Genomic DNA, 19,098 nt, shown 5'->3' on the forward strand with positions numbered 1-19,098 from the left:
AAATATTTTCGAGCGACTAAGTTAAGAATCAAATTTTGTTCTGCACCGACCCTTAAAAGTAGATGGCTGAGCTTTTTTACGCCTGCACTTAGATAGAACCGAAGTTCGTAAGCGCATAGATGATGTTTGCAGTGGGAGATAAAACACATTATTAACATAGCATGAGTATAGTAATGGGTCTAATACCGGTCCGTATTGGATAGTAATTTTGAATTTGCTCGTGGTCTAAAGGTTGCGTCTTTGGTAAGTAATCACAGCGTCTGGGTCCCGGGTTCGAACCCTCCACCGCCTAAATATTAAATAAAACTCATCAGCTGTGGCGGCCGAAGGATTTCGCCATAAGAAGTCGGCCTCGTCCAGCCAACTGCCATGTCAAAGAGGGCGGGGAAGCGGAAAGAGGTTCAAAGCCCTCTCATGCTATTGGGGTAGGAAACTCCCCCTAAAGGGGGTAGAACCAGCCTCGCTGTATATAGTGGAGCTCAGATTAATGTTTTATCAAAATCTTGACTTACAGAAAGCTGTTAGCTTATGCCTAGTAAAGTAAATACACTGATTAGCCAGAACGTTATGACCACCGATCATCGATATAAACCCGTCCAGGCTATAGCAGCGTCACCCGGTAACGAATGCCTGCTAGTCAAACACACGCACGGCGCATGTAATGTCAGTGAGCTTACTTTTCTGTGTAGAATGGGGAAGGAGCGCGATATGTGCGAGTTTGACGGATGACAGCTTGTAATGGCCCAGAGACTCGGCAAGGGCATTTCGAAAACTGTGTGACATGTCGGGTATTAGAGGAGTCCTGTGGTTAGTGTCTTCAACATTTGTCGAAACCTAGCTGAAACCACGTCAGACATCGCAGGGTTGGGGACCACACTCATTGCAGACGTCGGACGTCGTAGGCTGGGCAGGCTGGTAAACCAGGATAGGCGGCGAACTGTGGCTGAACTAGCATCAGACTTAAACGCTGGACACACGGTGGGCCGAACACTCCCAAGGATGGGCCTCTGGCACCTACGACCCATGCAAGTGCCAATGTTGCACCACGGCAACGGCACCTACGACTGAAATGGGCACGTGGCGATCGGCACTGGAGGTTTGCGCAGTGGCAGTGATATTTTTCAACAAGATAATGTGCCACGTCGCAAGGCTAGGAGTGTGATGGTCTGGTTCCGGTTCTACTAAAACAGTGGCGCGTTCCAACTGATGGCCCGCATCCTGTGGTCGTGCGGTAGCGTTCCCGCTTCCCACGCCCGGGTTCCCGGGTTCGATTCCCGGCGGGGTCAGGGATTTTCTCTGCCTCGTGATGGCTGGGTGTTGTGTGCTGTCCTTAGGTTAGTTAGGTTTAAGTAGTTCTAAGTTCTAGGGGACTGATGACCATAGGTGTTAAGTCCCATAGTGCTCAGAGCCATTTGAATCATCCAACTGATGTGCCGGCCACCTCAGCTTGCCAGATCTGAAGCGAACGAACATATTTGGGATATGATTGACCGTGGAGTCGCTTTAGGGGAGTTAGGTGACTTTTGTGTGCAGATATGGTGCCAACCACCTCCAGCGACCTACCAAGGCATCATTGCTTTCATACCACGACGCATCGCCGCTGTAATCCGTGCCAGAGGTGGACATACTGGCTATTAGGTAGGTTGTCATAATGTTCTCCTGAACATTGTACACTTTTTTGGGTCGTCAGTCTTCTGACTGGTTTGATGCGTCCTTGCTCGAATTCCCATTCTGTGCCAACCTCTACATCTCAGAGTAGCACTTGCATCCCACGTCCTCAATAATTTGGTAGATATATTACAATCTCTGTCTACAGTTTTTACCCTCTACAGTTCCATGGAAGTCATTCGGTCATGCCTTAACAGATGTCCTATCATTCTGTCCCTTCTCCTAATCAGTGTTTTCCACATATTTCTTTCCTCTCCGATTCTGCTCAGAACCTCCTCATTCCTTACCTTATCAGTCCACCTAATTTTCAACATTCGTCTGTAGCACCACATCTCAAATACTTTGATTCTGAAACTTCCTGGCAGATTAAAACTGTGTGCCCGACCGAGACTCGAACTCGGGACCTTTGCCTTCCGCGGGCAAGTGCTCTACCAACTGAGCTACCGAAGCACGACTCACGCCCGGTACTCACAGCTTTACTTCTGCCAGTACCTCGTCTCCTACCTTCCAAACTTTACAGAAGCTCTCCTGCGAACCTTGCAGAACTAGCACTCCTGAAAGAAAGGATATTGCGAAGACATGGTTTAGCCACAGCCTGGGGGATGTACTGGCAGAAGTAAAGCTGTGAGTACCGGGCGTGAGTCGTGCTTCGGTAGCTCAGTTGGTAGAGCACTTGCCCGCGAAAGGCAAAGGTCCCGAGTTCGAGTCTCGGTCGGGCACACAGTTTTAATCTGCCAGGAAGTTTCATATCACGGCACACTCCGCTGCAGAGTGAAAATCTCATTCTACTTTGATTCTCTTCTGTTCCGGTCTTCCCATAGCCCATGTTTCACTATCATACAATGCTGTACTCCAGAAGTGCGTTCTTAGAAATTTCTTCCTCAAATTAAGGCCTATGTTTGATACTAGTAGACTTCTCTTGACCAGGAATGCCCTTTTCGCCATAGCTAATGTGCTTTTGATGTCCTCCTTCCACCGTCCGTCATTGGTTATTTTACTGCCAAGAAAGCAGAATTCCTTAAATTCATCTACTTCGTGACAATCAATCCTGATGTTAAATTTCTCGCTGTTCTCATTTCTGCTCTATCTCACTGCTTTCGTCTGTCTTCGATTTACTCTCAGTCCATATTCTATACTCATTAGATTGTTCATTCCGTTCAGCAGCCGATGTAATTCTTCTTCGGTTTTACTGAGGACAGCGATGTCATCAGTGAATCGTATCATTAATATCCTTTGACCTTGAATTTTAATTCCACTCCAGAACTTTTCTTTTATTTCCATCATTGCTTCCTCGATGTACAGATTGAACAGTAGGGGCGAAAAGTTACATCCTTGTCTTACAAACTTTTTAATACGCGCACTTCGTTGTTGGTCATCCACTCTTGGCTGTTGTACATTTTCTATATGACTCGTCTTTCCCTATAGCTTGCCCCTACTTTTTACAGAATTTCGAACATCTTGCACCAATTTACATTGTGGAAGGCTTTTCCCAGGTCGACAAATCCTATGAACGTGTATTGATTTTTCTTTAGTCCTGCTTCCATTATCAACCGCAACGTCAGAATTGCTTCTCTCGTGCCTTTACCTTTTCTAAACCCAAACAGATCGTCATCTAGTACATCCTAAATTTTCTTTTCCGTTCTTCTGTATATTCTTCTTGTCATTAACGTGGATGCATGAGCTGTTAGGCTGATTGCGCGATAATTCTCGCACTTGTCAGCTCTTGTAGTCTTCGGAATTGTGTGAATGATATTTTTCCGAAAGGCAGATGGTATGTCGCCAGACTCATACATTCCACACACTAAAGTGAATAGTCGTTTTGTTGCCATTTCCCCTAATGATTTTAGAAATTCTGATGTAGTTTTATCTATCCCTTCTGCCATATTAGTTCTTAAGTCCTCCAAAGCTCTTTTAAATTCTGATTCTAATACTGGGTCCCCAATCTCGTCTAAATCGACTCCTGTTTCTTCTTTTATCACATCATACAAATCTTCCCCTCATAGAGGCGTTGAATGTATTCTTTCCACCTATCTGCTCTCTCCTCTGCATTAGCAGTGGAATTCCCGTTGCACTCTTAATGTTACCACACTTGCTTTTAATGTCACGGAAGGTTGTTTTGACTTTCCTGTATGCTGTGTCTGTCCTTCCGACAATCATTTCATTTCGATTTCTTCACATTTTTCATGCAGCTATTTTATATTGTCTTCCCTGCATTTTTTATTTATTTCATTCCTCAGTCACTAGTATTCCTGTATTTCTGAGTTTCCCGGAACAACTTGCTCGCTACCTCCCTCGATGAAATGAAGTATTTCTTCTGTTACCTATGGTTTCTTCGCTGTTACCTTCGTTGTACCTATGTTTTTCTTTCCAACTTCTGTGATGGCCCGTTTTAGAGAAATCCATTCTTCTTCAACTGTACTGCCTACTGAGCTATTCCTTTTTGCTGTATCTATAGCCTTAGAGAACTTCAAGCGTATCTCGTCATTCCTTAGTACTTCTGAGTCCCATTTCTTAGCGTATTGATTCTTCCTGACTAATGTCTTAAACTTCGGCCTACTCTTCATCACCACTATATTGTGCTATGAGTCTATATCTGCTCCTGGATACGCCTTACAATCCAGTTTTTGATTTCGGATACTCTGTCTGACCATGATGTAATCCAACTGAAATCTTCCCGTATCATCCGGACTTTTTCAAGTGACTCGTGACTCTTGAACATGGTATTCGCTATTACTAGCTAAAACTCGTAACAGAACTCAATTAGTCTTTCTCCTCTCTCATTCCTTGTCCCAACTAGTCTTCTACTATTTCCCCTGCAACTGCATTCCAGTCTCCAATGACTACAGATTTTCGTCCTCCTGTACGTACTGTGTTACCCTTTCAATATCCTCATACACTTTTCTATCTCTTTATCTTCAGCTTGCGACTTTGGCATGTATACCTGAATTATCGTTGTTGGTGTTGGTTTGCTGTCATTCTGATTCAACCATGTCACTGAACTGTTCCCAGAAAAACTTTCTCTGCCCTAACTTCTTATTCATAGCGAATCCTACTCCTGCTATACCACTTTCTGTTGCTGTTGATATTACCTTATACTCATCTGACCAGAAATCCTTGCCTTTATCACTTCACATCACTGACCCCTACTACATCTAGATTGAGCCTTCGCATTTCCCTTTTTAGAGATTCTAGTTTTCCTGCTACGTTCAGGCCCCGATTCGTAGAACGTTTCCGTTCGTTGATTATTCAGTCTTTTTCTACCTGTATCTTCCCCCTCGGCAGTCTCCTCCCGGAGATCCGAATGGGGGACTATTCCGGAATACCACTGGAGACACTTTTCAGTTGCAGGCCACATGTCTTGTAGATGAACATTATATGTCCTCAATGCATTGCCTTCTGCATCCTAATGCCATTGATCATTTGCTAATTCTGCCATCTTTACGGGCCGTTTCCCACCCCAAGGACAAGAGAGTGCCCTGAATCTCTGTCCGCTCGTCCGCCCTTTTTGACAAGGTCGTTGGCAGAACGAGGGTGACTTCTTATGCCTTCGGCCGCCAACGCACATTATTAATGAAAATCTAACCAATGGCGGGATTCGAACCCGGGACGGAGGACCTTTTGTTTACCAATCAAAGACGCTACCCCTACAGTACGGGTGTACATACATACATATTATTCGAAAAGATACACGATTTGACTGCAGTCTTCTTAACAAACAAAGCTCTGTACACTATACAATGACACCCCTATCCAACGCGAAATTGCCCACTAGGCGTCACGACAGGTGGACCAGCGAACGTAAAAGGAGGCTGGGAGTACTGAGTTGTCAGTATAGCAGCAGTAGCAGCGGAATGGGTCGGTTAGGAGAGCTCATTGAATTCGAGCGTGTACTTAGAGGTCACCTGAGTAACAAATTCGTGAAGGACATTACAGTCCTTCCAAAGATGTCAAAGCAGATTGTTGTTTATGTCATTGCGAAGGAACAACCACACCTAAGCCAAGACCATGCAGATCTGATGTACTTACACGGAATCTGCAAAAGAAATCACTCGTGACGTTCAAAGTCCGTGTATCATAGTGACTGTTCGTAGGGAGCTAAAAAATGTCGGGCGGTTCCACATAAGCCATTTATTTTTGTAGTCAGTGCTAAGCAACAGTTGAGGAAACATAAAGAGCGACGCCACAGGAGCGTGAATGATTGAAAACGTTTGATTTGGAGCGATTTATCACATCATAACCTGTGAGAGTCTGGTGGAAGGGTTTGTGTCTGATGAATACCTGGAAAGCGTACCCTGTCATCATGGGTAATGCCAACATTAAAAGTACAGAAGTGGTGTTATGGTAAGGAGGTGTTTTCTGTGGCTATGGTTTCTTCCCCTTATTGCACTTAAGGAAAAGCCAAATGTGGAAGATCATGAACACATTTCAGAGGATTGCGTTCTGTGTGCAGTAGGAAATCTTTCGGGGGAAATTATTGTATCAGCCCTATAATGAGCCCCTGCATCCTTGAGGCAGTCGTTTGTAGAGACAGAGTCCCTGAAATGTCCTGAACGCAATGTAACACCTTTAGGAAGAATTACAGTGTCGATTTCACTCCAGACGCCAGTGCCTGACTTAACTACCGCCTCTCGTCTCCGCTGCTGGGCTGTCATTCCCGTATAGATATTCAGACACATCAATGGATGTGTTCCCAGCAGAGTTCAAGCTGTCACAGAGGCAAAGGTAGTGTACGCCGTTCGTAGTGGAGAGGCATTGTCAGAGGCATAGGTAGCGTCCGACATCTCTCATATAGACACTACTGACCATTAAAATTGCTACACCACGAAGATGACGTGTTACAGACACGAAATTTAATCGACAGGAAGAAGATGCTGTGATATGCAAATGATTAGCTTTTCAGAGCATTCGCACAAGGTTGGCGCCGGTGGCGACGCCTACAACGTGATGACATGAGGAAAGTTTCCAACCAATTTTTCATACACAAACAGCAGTTGACCGGCGTTGCCTGGTGAAACGTTGTTGTGATGCCTCGTGTAAGGAGGAGAAATGAGTACCATCACGTTTCCGACTTTGATAAAGGTCGGATTGTAGCCTATCGCGATTGCGGTTTATCGTACCGCGGCATTGCTGCTCGCGTTGGTCGAGATCCAATGACTGTTAGCAGAATATGGAATCGGTGGTTTCAGGAGGGTAATACGGAACGCCGTGCTGGCTCCCAACGGCCTCGTATCACTAGCACTCGAGATGACAGGCATCTTATCCACATGGCTGTAACGGATCGTGCAGCCACGTCTCGATCCCTGAGTCAACAGATGGGGACGTTTGCAAGACAGCAACCATCTACACGAACAGTTCGACGACGTTTGCAGCAGCATGAACTATCAGCTCGGAGACCATGGCTGCGGTTACCCTTGACGCTGCATCATAGACAGGAGCGCCTGCGATGGTGTACTCAACGACAAACCTGGGTGCACGAATGGCAAAACGCCATTTTTTCGGATGAATGCAGGTTCTGTTTACAGCATCATGATGGTCGCATCCGTGTTTGGCGACATCGCGGTGAACGCACATTGGAAGCGTGTATTCGTCATCGCCATACAGGCCTATCACCTGGCGTGATGGTATGGGGTGCCATTCGTTACACGTCTCGGTCACCTCTTGTTCGCACTGACAGCACTTTGAACAGTGGACGTACATTTCAGATGTGTTACGACCAGTGGCTCTGCCATTCATTCGATCCCTGCAGAACCCTACATTTCAGCAGGATAATGCACGACCGCATGTTGCAGGTCCTGTACGGGCCTTTCTTGATACAGAAAATGTTCGACTGCTGCCCTGGCCAGCACATTCTCCAGATCTCTCACCAATTGAAAACATCTGGTCAATGGTGGCCGAGCAACTGGCTTGTCACAATACGTCAGTCACTACTTTTGATGAACTGTGGTATCGTGTTGAAGCTGCATGGGCAGCTGTACCTGTACACGCCGTCCAAGCTCTGTTTGGCTCAATGCCCAGGCGTATCAAGGCCGTTATTACGGCCAGAGGTGGTTGTCCTGGGTACTGATATCTCAGGATCTATGCACCCAAATTGTAAATGTAATCACATGTCAGTTCTAGTATAATATATTTGTCCAAAGAATACCCGTTTATCATCTGCATTTCTTCTTGGTGGACAATTTTAATGGCCAGTAGTGTATATGGGAAAGGGAAATGCTAGACTCAGAATTTTTTTGGAAGAATCCTGTCGTCGTTGTAGTGCTCTTTAGTTCGAAGACTTGGTCGATACCGCGCCGCGTAGCCACGTGGTCTAAGGCGCCTTGTCACGGCTCCCCCCGTCGGCGGTTCGAGTCCTCCCTCGGGCATGGGTGTGTGTGTTGTCCTTAGCGTAGTTAGAGTAAGTAGTGTGTAAGCTTAGGGACCGATGACCTCAGCAGTTTGGTCCCATAAGATCTTACCACCAATTACCATTTACTTTTTTGATGCCGACCTCCATGATACTCTGTCCTGTGCAAGCCTCATCATCTCTAAATAACAGCTGTAACCAACTGTATTCATCCCTTGCCTCACTCTGCAAATTTTACCCCCCACACTTCCTTCCATCACTAAATTTAAGGCTCCTGATGCTTTAGGATGTGTCCTACCAACCGATCCCTTCTTTTAGACAAGTTCTTTTTCCCCCAATATGTTTCATTGCCTCCTCATTACATACTCGACGTTCCCATTTAATCTTCAGCATTCTTCAGAAGCACCACATTTCAAAAGCTTTTATTCCTGTCTTGTCTAAACTATCATCCACGTTCCACTTTTGTACGAGGCAATGCTCCAGACAATATCTTCATAAATGATTTCCTTACACTTAAATTTTTATTCGATGTTAACAAATTTCAATTTTTCTCGGGCACTTTTCGTGCTATGGCCAGTCTACTTTTTATATCCTCTCTGCTTTGGCGACCATCAGCTACTTTGCTACTCAAATAGGAAACCACATGTACTACTCTTCCCGTCTCATTTCCTAATCTAATTCCTCCAGCGCCACCCTGACTTAATTTGACTAATTTCCATTACCCTTGTTTGTCTTTCGTTGATGTTCACGTTGTAATCGATTTTTAAGACTCTAATCATTTCATTCAACTGAACTTTAAGTCCTGTGCTGTGTATGACAGATTTGCAAAGTCATCGGTAAACCTCAAAGCTTTTCTCTATTCTCCCTGAGCTTCAGTTCTGTCACCAAATTTCTCCTTGTTTTCCCACTTCGCTTGCACATGAACAGACTGAAAAACGTGGGGGATTCAACTCTCTCTGGCTCACTTCTCAGAAACTGCTTCTTTTTCACGTTTGAACTCTTGTAACTGTCGTCTAATTTCTGCAACCTTCGGAATTTCAAAGACTGTAAGTATAGGTTTGCCTATCTCTATCTTATCTTGTAAGCTGAGCCGTAGGGTTTGTATTGTATCGCGTGTTCCCAAGTTTTCCAGAAACCAAACCTTTCAGCCCCAAGGTCGGCTTCCTCGTGTGTATGGATATCTGTAGCATCCTAAGGAAGTGCTATTCACACACAAAAATGTCGCTTAGAAGTCCAATTTTCGACGAATTCTCGAGCACTGTTCGTCTGTTGCGACCGTTGCCAAGTTGGGCTACTGGAAGAGATAGGAAAGATTCAAAGAAGAACTCCATTACTAGGCATGAGTTAGTGTAGTCAGAGTGAAAATGTCGACGATACCATCAACAAACAGTTGCGCGAGACGGAGAAGAAAATCGTGGTCTGGGAAAGCCTTACAGAACTCCAAGAGCCAATCTTCCAAACATACTTAATGCTTCCTCCAACAAACATCTCGAAAATTAAATATATTCGGACCAATACATAGATGTTACGATAAATTTTCTTCTCCGTTGCCTGCCCCAAGTGGGAAAATGGTATTGCTGCACTGGGCTCCTCCGCCAAGCAACAGAACGTGGACTGCGAAGTACAGTCGTAGATATGAGAGGCCAGGTGCTACATATCTACCGACAGGTTTGTCTCTTTTTCGCTAATTCTAGTGATCTGGGAAATCATATGATGCAGCATTTTTTTCGGACATTTTGTTTCTCTATAATCCTACTGATTAGTACAAGTTATCCACCTAACGGATTCAATGCAGCGGTAACGAAAGAAGGAAAAAAATAAGCTCTCGTCTGCCTCGTTTAAATACTCGTCAATAACGAACATATTAAACAGGAAATGGCGTTGAGTTTATTCCGTATTTCCTCTGGGAAATAGTGTGTATTTAAAAATTTATCTTTCTGCAGTGAAGTCAATTAAAAACATTCGCTGCATATAAACCTTTCCCGAGGACTCGTGGAAGCCGCTGAGTTTAATCCGTAGCGGCAGTGAATGTTGCTTCCGCGCCCAACGAGAGCGGAAACGTAATGTATATCCTCCAGGTTTATGTCCTTCACCAGTACAGAGGGGTTCCAGCTTGGCTTTATATCTGGCAGTAATTACAGAGCTGCAATAACTTTCCGCCACAGATTGGTAAGTTGGTATCCACTGACACTTGCAGTTTATTTTTAAATCCACGTGTATGAGTGGTTTTTCTGGTGTATAAGAGAGTTCGGAAATTCGCACCAAATCTCTTCACCGTACTATGTGTTGAAACCGAGGGAAAAGGCGCCGTGTATGCTGTGGTATATGGAAAGGTCTGGTCATTGAGTGACTGCAGGAGGATAAAGATGACTTAGGCAAAATTTCTAGTTGGTGTGAAAAATCACAGCTAGCTCTTAATGAACAAAAAATGTGCATTAATGCAGATGAGTAGCTAAAAGAAACCCATACTATTCGAATACAGTATTAGTGGTGTGGTGTCTGAAACGCGTGCGCGCGCGCACAAACATACACACACACACACACACACACACACACACACACACACACACACGCACACATGTCGATTAAATATCTAGGCGTAACGCTGCAAAGCACTATAACATGGAATGAGTATTTAACGACCGTAGTAAGGAGAATTTTAGGAAAGCGCGGTTCATCAATAAAGGAGGCCGCATACAGGGAAATAATGCGATCGATTGTTGAGTACTGTTCGAGTGTTTAGGATCCGCATGAGGTTGGATTAAAGGAAGACATCGAAGCAGTTCAGAGGCAGACTGCTAGATTTGTTACCGGTAGGTTCGATCAACACGCAGGTATTACGTAGTTGTTTCAGGAACTCACATGGAGGGAAGTCGACGTTGTTTTCAAATAGCACTATTGAGAAAATTTAGAGAACAGGCATCTGAGACTTACTGCAGAGCGATTATACTACCGACAATGTACATTCCACGTCAGGACCCCAAGATAACATTAGAGAGATTAGGGTTCGTACGGACATATATAGACAGTTGTTTTCGCCCTTTTTGCGAGTGGGACAGAAAAGTAAAAGATTAGTAGTGGTACAAAATACCCTCCGCCACGCACCATAAGGTGGCTTGCCGAGTATCTATGTAGATGTACATGTAGATGTGCTAAGATATTCGACTCGTATTTGGGAAGACAGCGTGTAATGTTTTTGGCTGAATGGTTCTAAGCTGAGATCAGGTAAGTCTCAAATATTAGGCAGGTTTATTGGGAGACAGTTATTCCAACAAATGGTTCAAATGGTTCTGAGCACTATGGGACTTCAAATCTGAGGTCATCAGTCCCCTAGAACTTAGAACTATTTAAACCTAACTAACCTAAGAACATCACACACATCCATGCCCGAGGCAGGATTCGAACCTGCGACCGAAGCGGTTCGAGGCTGAAGCGCCTAAAACCGCTCGGCCACAGCAGCCGGCTTACCGACTACGCAACTGATCACTGTTTACCAGCTGAACCAAAGATGATCTAGAGGGCTGCATACATAGAGTGTGCCACTATGATTCCAGGGGCTAGTGTCTTAAGATTATGTGTGTTGTACGTCGTATGTTGCAGTGAGTAAATATGGCACTCTTAACAGGTAATAATCTTATCGGTAATGCATGTTATTTTCAAACTACTACTTATACACACACTAACACACGATAAACGACGCACCACTAAGAAACTATCCGAAAGGGACGGAAATCGGTAGATGTGATACAAACAAATGATTACAATTTCAGAAAAATTTAATGATTTATTCAAGAGAAAGACCTTGTCAAATGAGCAAGTCAATAAGAAAAAATGGTTCAAATGGCTCTGAGCACTATGGGACTCAACTGCTGTGGTCATAAGTCCCCTAGAACTTAGAACTACTTAAACCTAACTAACCTAAGGACAGCACACAACACCCAGCCATCACGAGGCAGAGAAAATCCCTGACCCCGCCGGGAATCGAACCTGGGAACCCGGGCGTGGGAAGCGAGAACGCTACCGCACGACCACGAGATGCGGGCAAGTCAATAAGATGTTGGTATACTTCTGGTCCTTATGCAAGCAGTTATTTGGCTTGTCATTGATTGATAGACTTGTGCAGGCGTTTCCAGAAGAGTCTTTCTGGTCATGGGGGCTCAGTTGGATACGATACTCATCGATAAAGACGGTTCTTCTCCGGCCAATCGGATTCCAGGTCGAAGACTTGTCTGGAGACGGCCCGGACGTCGGTGGTATACCAACATTTCGCCCACCAAAAGGTCCGAAAACGGGACAGATTGTCTGGGGTGCCATTTCTGTTCGTAGCAGGGCTCGAGGTTGTCGTCCGAAGCACCCTTATAGCACAGCGGTACGTCGACGATACCCTACGCTCCCTTTTGTTGCCCTTCATCGCAAGCCATCCTGGACTTACATTTCAGCAAGGTAATGCACGCCCGGACACGACGAGAATTTCTACGGATTTTCCTCGTGCAAATCAAACCCTACCTTGAGCATCAAGGGCGCCGGATCTCTCCCCAAATGAGAACGTTTCGAACATTAAAGACAACGCCCTCCAAACATCTCGGGATTTTGACGGTCTAACGCGCCAGTGGACAGAATTTGGCACGATATTCCTGAGGACGACACCCAACAACTCTATTAATCAGTATAAAGCCGAATAACTGCTTATAAGGCCAATAGATGGACCAACTCGTCACATGGTCATTTTGTGAAGCTCTTTCTCCTGAATAAATCATGCCAGATGTTCAGAAATCGTAATTATTGGTTTGCCTGTACATGTATATCATATCTATTGATATTCCTCCCGTTCGGATAATTCCTTCGGGGTCTGTCGTATTTCTTTAACTTAGACTGTGTATTTTTTACGGACCTCGCCAATAATGCTGGCTTCACATGACTACCAATTCACGTGCAAGTCAGTTACAGTCCATTCCTTTTTTTCGCAGCTCATGTGTCAGTGACAGAGATAAGTGATTGGTGGTAACCACATCCGTAAACAAGGTGGCGAATGCTTGTGTTTTGCTTATTGAAACCCAGATACACACACATACACACACACACACACACACACACACACATACACACACACACACACAGATACACGCTCACACTCACTCACTCACTGGTGATACCCGACTCGATAATCCATTACCGCAGCAACGTATTTTCGCCATCTGTCCCTATCTTGGGCTATTTCCTTCCATTCACCTTCAATACCTAGGCTCCTCAAATCAGCCTTCACATTGTCCTCCCATCTACGCCTCGGTCTCTCCACAGGACGTTTTCCCTCTAGGTGCCCTACCAGTACTCTGCGCGCTGCCCTGCCCTCATCCATTCGAGCTACGTGACCCGCCCATCGCAACCTACGTGATTTAATAATACTGATTATGTCAGGCCTGGAACAGAGTTCGTGAACCTCTTCGTTATGCAGTTTTCGCCACTCTCCGCTAATGTCATCCCTTTTTGCTCCGAAAATTTTCCTCAAAATTTTGTTTTCAAATACTCTAAACGGCATTTCATTTTGCACAGTGAGAGACCAAATCTCACACCCAAACAGCATAACTGGTAGAATAACAGTACAAGAAATTTTTACCATTTGTATTCCGCCGCCTGTGGGAGAAGATGTGACGAAGAGAAGTTCTTGATCACCTGACTTTGTATCTGTGTCCTAGATTAAATTTGGATTCTTTCTTCTCTCACGGAATGAGACACTGACGACGGTGATCTGACGTCCTTCGTGCTTTTGGAGAGCAGTAGGCTGTGTACCGGCACCGAGTTTTACCCTTTCCTTTCTCCCATCACCAAATGACCCAAGTGTAACTTCACGCTATACACGCTACAATTACAGTCACGTGCACTCCTAAGACAGAACTCTCGCACTCCACGTGGAAACGTATGGCGTCCTGTTATTTAATGTATTGATCTTATTGTTAAATAAGTGTAGTATGTTCACTTATGCACGTTGATTACTGGACGACAAATAAGCTGCAGGTCCGCTCTTAATTACAGCTGGCGTGCAGAGGCAACTGTACAGTACTTCTCTCGCATCAGCGGTATAGCTCGTCCGTATTATTAGACACCACAATGACAAACCTGTTACGAAACATTTCAAACAGAACGTAGATTAGCAGCAGTAGATTCAAACTAATAACTTATAAACAAGCGAAAACTTGTCAGTTTACCGTTACTGTGACAGAAAGGTTGATTTTTTTTTCATTCATTGGCCTTCGATTGCACGCATACAGCCAATCCATACATAAATATATACATTTTTTCTTTTTTGCCATCAATTCCTCTCCTGCGCCTACCTCTTCACCTCAATTATTTATTGCATGTATTCCAGTTTCTGTGTTCCTGTTACAGTTTTTACTCCTAACAGCTCCCTCTGATTCCCAACATTTCTGTGACCGTTACCCTAAGTGTAATGAACCGGTAGCCCCCTCCCCGTTTGCTCCATCCCCGCCCTCCTCCCCCGATCATCAGCCTTGCTAAAACTAAGAATGAAAAAAAATTTTGAACGTTTTCATTTTTAAATGTACAAAAGATGAACGAATATTTAGTTTTCGTAGGTGTTATGATAATCCACGAAGTAAAAGTAATTGGGACAACAGGTACTGCTTATTTGTAACAGCTTTTCCTAGTAGAATGTTCCAGCACTTATCAGAGCATTGCGCCTGCTACCTACAACACCTTCTCAGAAAAGAAAGCTAACTATCTACATTAAGGCTAGACACTTGTTGCAAAACATACTCCCCCTGCACCAATTCTCCGCAGTAACACTTGCTTCATACATACCCGGCACTCCCATCCAAAAATAACGAAGTTAGAACCTGTGTACTAGACTTTTTGTTGCTACTTCGCTTGATTACTAGACTCCTTATTTCCGAACTAACGCAAAATTGGAAGACTACAAGCTGCTAATGCTTTGTGCTTGACCACTGTCACCAATAATCGATACAAGTTTTTAAAAATGCATTCACATGTGTGTGTGAATTTCTAAGGAACCAAACCGCTGAGATCATCGGTTCCTAGACTTACACACTACTTAAACTAACTTATGCTAAGAATAACACACACAGCCATGCCCGAGGGAGAACTCGAACCTCCGGCGGGAGGGGCCGCGCAATCCGTGACATTGCGCCTGAAACCACGCGGCCACTCCACGCAGCTGGATGCACATCTCTGTGTGTATGTATGTACATATGAATGTAGATCAGATCTAACCATTGGAACGATTTCAACTAAAACTGGTACCCATATCATTTACTGCCGAGAAAGAATCAATGTGGAGATAAGAACAACCCTCCTATCAAAGTGATGGCGGTGAAGGTGAAAAAGCAATGCAGCCAGCGACACGCTAATACCCGTACTTTATTAATACAGTATTTGAGAAGGAGAACACTTCGAGACTTACTTCATTCTTTACTCTTAATATCAAACCTTTATAAAACTTTTTCTTACTGACGACCCCTACAAAATGATAAAAGGGAAAAATTTATCACTTGTTAGATTTTCGCTCTAATGCAATACGACTGCCACATTTCTTCTTTACTACTATCTGTATTCGTTACGTATGTTGCAGACAGTATTCATATACACCACTGAATGTACCAGAGAAATTACAACATCGTACGACGCATTTCAGCAGATATGTCGTCATAAACACAAAGCGTGAAAAACTACCGCATTATGCAAGATGTTTGAATTTATTACTTCGTTGCTACTAAATCTGTTTTCAATTCTTTTCACAGACGGTATCCACATTTGCGTCTGAATATTCCTACAAAAAAATAGCATCATACGACTCATAGTTCATGGCATACAGCGTTATAGAAATATAGCTACGTGATAATAAAACTGCAAGGCCAAATCTGATAGACATATGGGTGAAATTTGTGTACAAATACGAGTGAAATATGTTACATAAGTGTCAAATGTCTTTGACACTTACGTATGCAAGCTATTCTACATGTAATAAACTCATCTTAAGCCACTGGAATGATTTCAATCGAATTTGGGACACATGTCACTTACAGTACGGAAAGAAATACTGTAGGGGTAAGAACCATCAGCCTCCTGTTGGAGTGAGTGTGACAACGTGGATCGAAAAAGGAGAAGACGAAGAGGCACTTATGGGGAAGGATAGATAGGCACAGATAGGACAGAGGTAGGGCGTGGGGCTTATGGACAAAGAAAGGAAAGAGGAGAAGATGGATGGATAGAAGAAAGAGAAGCAAATACACACAGAAAAGACAGGGAAGGACATGAACAGGGAGAGGTGGAGGACGAGATAGGGAGAGCAAGAGAGAGAGAGGGAGGGAGGAGTACCTGAGAGAGCGGGGAGGGAAGAAGCAGATCGACAGAGAGAAGGGGCAGGAGGAAATGGACAGAGAGGGACTAGAGGAGATGGACGAGGGGGGGGGCGGGTTAGAGGATGGAGGAGGTGGACAGGTAGATGGAGTGCTGGAGAGGAGGGAACAGAGGAGATGGATTAATAGAAGTCTGGAATGATTACACTGAACCGGCAAAGAAACTTGTTTAGGCATGGGTATTCAATTACAGGGATATGTAAACAGGCAGAAGACGGCGCTGCGGTCGGCAACGCCTGTGTGAGATAACAAGTGTCTGGAGCAGTTGTTAGATCGATTACTCGTGCTAAAATGATAGATTATCGAGGTTTAAGTGATTTCGAATGTGGTGTTATAGTCGGATCACCAGCGATGGGACACATCTCCAAGGTAGCGATGAAGTGGGGACTTCCCGTCTGACCATTTCACGAGTGTACCGTGAACAGCAAGAATCCGGCAAAACATCGAATCTCCGACATCGTTGCGGCTGGAAAAAGCTCCTACAAGAAAGGAATCAACGTCGACTGAGGAGAATCGTTCAACATGACAGAAGTGCAACCCTTCCTCAAAGTGCTGCGTATTTCAATGCTGGGCCATCAACAAGTATCAGTTTGCCAACCATTCAACGAAACGTCATCAATATGGCCTTTCGGAGCCTAAGGTCCACTCGTGTACGACACAAAGCTTTACGCCTCGCCTGGGCCCTTCAACACCGACGGTGAACTGTTGATGACTGGAAACATGTTGCCTGATCGGCGAGTCTCGTTTCAGATTGTATCGAGCGGATACAATCGTTTGTTTTGCTTAGAACAGCTTCGTGTCGGTTAGATCGTCAGTGAGAGAGCGACGCAAGTTCCTGCTGCTAATAAGGCGAGTACACAGTTTGTTTAGAACATTTCTTTACGAGTTTCAAACAGGAGCGAGTTCAGAAATGGATAGGCACTGTGATTGCTGTGTACAGATGCGAGCTAAGTTGGTGACCCTTCGCTCACAGCTGCAGACAGTGATGGCTTCCGTCACACAGCTTGAGACTGCTGCCAAAGGGCATCACCGTGGGCGGTCGGACGCGGGGATGCAAGAGACGTGGAGCACGACCCACGTGTCCCCCGATCGATCCACTGCTGTGACCACCCCGGGTACTGCCTGCCCTGAGGTTGACCCCTCACCTGTGGTCGAGTGGGAGATCATTCCTAAGTCTGGCAGGCAGCGAAAGACTTTCCGTGAGGCCGATTGTAGGGCCTCCCCGGTTCGTTTGACGAGCAGGTTTCGGGCGTTATCTGTGGCTGACGAAGTCTCTGAGCCGGATGCAGTCGTCCATCCTGTTCCAGAGGAAGCTTCTCGGCCCCTAAGGTCTGGACATTCTCAGAGGGTGGATTTTCTGGTAGTTAGGCGCGTAATGGGGCCCCTCAGGAACATGGCTGTCAAGGATGGGAAGGAAGCCTGTGTGCATACCGGGGGGAGTCATTCCGGATGTGGAACCGCTGATTACGGATTGAAGTGCACACGGTGCAGCCAACTGCAGGTGGTAGCCCATGTCGGTACCAATGATGTCGGTTTGGATCGGACGAGATTCTCTCTGGTTTCGGGCGGCTAGCGTAAATGGTAAAGACTGTCAGTCTTGCTTGTGAGATTAAGGCGGATCTCACCATCTGCAGTATCGTCAACAGAACCGACTGTGGTCCTTTGGTGCAGAGCCGAGTGGAGGGTTTGAATCAGAGGCTCAAGCGGTGCTATGACCGTGTAGGCTGCAGATTTCTTGACTTGCGCCATCGGGTGATGGGTTTCCGGGTTCCGCTTAATAGGTCAGGCGTCCACTACACACAGGAAGAGGCTACATGGGTAGCGGGGGCTGTGTGGAAGGGACTGGGCGGTTTTTTAGGTTAGAGGGCCTCAGGGAACCACAGAAAGGGCATCCGTTTAAAAGGGGACAGGTAAAACATAGTAAGTTTGTTGTAGAAACGATCGGTATTGTAGCTGTAAATTTTCGTAGCTGTGTTGGGAAAGAACCAGAGCACCAAGCACTAATAGAAAACACTGAAGCTCAAATAGTTATTGGTACAGAAAGCTGGCGAAAGCCGGAAATAAGTTCAGCCGAATTTTTTTCAAACGATCTAACAGTGTTCAGAAAGGATAGATTAAATACAATTGGTGGTGAAGTATTTATTGCTTTCAGAAGTAGTTTGCCTTGTAGTGACATTGAAGTAGATATTTCCTGCGAAATAGTATGGGTAGAGGTTATTCTTGACAATCGGACTAAACTAATCATTGGATCGTTTTACCGACAACCCCCCCCCCCCCTCCCCCGACTTAGAAGATATAGTTGCTGAACAGTTCAAAGAAAACTTGAGTCCCATTTCAGATAAGTACCCCACTCATACAATTATAGTCAATGGTGACTTCAATCTACCCATGCCGGCGGCAGGCATAAAACGTAATCCGAGACTGTACTGAATGTTTTCTCAGAAAATTATTTAGAACAATTAGTTCATGAGCCTACTCGAAGCGTAAATGGTTGCGAAAGCATACTTGACCTCTTAGCAACAAATAATCCTGGAGAAATAGGGAATATCATGATGAATACAGATATTAGCGGCCACAGGGCAGTTGCTGCTAGACTGAATACCGTAACACCCAAAACCATTAAAAAGGAACGCAAAGTACACCTATTTGAAAAAGCTGATAAAAATTCTCTTCACGCCTTTTTAAGAGACAGTCTCC

General features: G+C 44.9%; 1 non-coding gene across 1 annotated transcript; it reads right to left on the bottom strand.

Annotated features, from left to right (window-relative positions):
• Positions 1 to 2,044: 2,044 nt before the first annotated feature.
• On the bottom strand, positions 2,045 to 2,119 carry Trnap-cgg (transfer RNA proline (anticodon CGG)). The gene has a single exon. It is a non-coding gene; the product is annotated as a tRNA-Pro (tRNA).
• Positions 2,120 to 19,098: the final 16,979 nt, after the last annotated feature.

Source organism: Schistocerca cancellata, chromosome 2, assembly GCF_023864275.1.
Source record: "Schistocerca cancellata isolate TAMUIC-IGC-003103 chromosome 2, iqSchCanc2.1, whole genome shotgun sequence".
NCBI lineage: Eukaryota > Metazoa > Arthropoda > Insecta > Orthoptera > Acrididae > Schistocerca > Schistocerca cancellata.